At 42.6% G+C, this 411-nt stretch overlaps 1 pseudogene; it reads left to right on the top strand.

The window, feature by feature from the left end:
* Window positions 1–411, top strand: part of LOC107584041 (vascular endothelial growth factor A-A-like) — a 14,961-nt pseudogene that overhangs the window by 4,678 nt on the left and 9,872 nt on the right.

Below are 411 nucleotides of genomic sequence, written 5' to 3'. Positions count from 1 at the left end.
GCATGAACCGCTTTTTTAAGGTCATGCCACAGCATCTCAATAGGAAGTCTTCATTTTGTTTTTCTTCAGCCATTCAAAGGTGGACTTTGGATCATTGTCCTGCTGCAGAACCCAAGTTTGCTTCAGCTTGAGGTCACGAACAGATGGCCGGACATTCTCCTTCAGGACTTTTTGGTAAACAGTAGAATTCATGGTTCCATTTATCACAGCAAGTCTTCCAGGTCCTGAAGCAGCAAAACAGCCCCAGACCATCACACTACCACCACCATATTTTACTGTTGGTATGATGTTCTTTTTCTGAAATGCAGTGTTACTTTTACACCAGACGTAATGGGACACACACATTCCAAAAAGATCAACTTTTGTCTCAGTCCACAGAGTATTTTCCCAAAAGTCTTGGGGATCATCAAG

Source organism: Sinocyclocheilus grahami, unplaced genomic scaffold, assembly GCF_001515645.1.
Source record: "Sinocyclocheilus grahami isolate Dianchi unplaced genomic scaffold, SAMN03320097.WGS_v1.1 scaffold56.1, whole genome shotgun sequence".
Lineage (NCBI taxonomy): Eukaryota > Metazoa > Chordata > Actinopteri > Cypriniformes > Cyprinidae > Sinocyclocheilus > Sinocyclocheilus grahami.
This window is presented reverse-complemented; position numbering and strand designations above follow the sequence as displayed.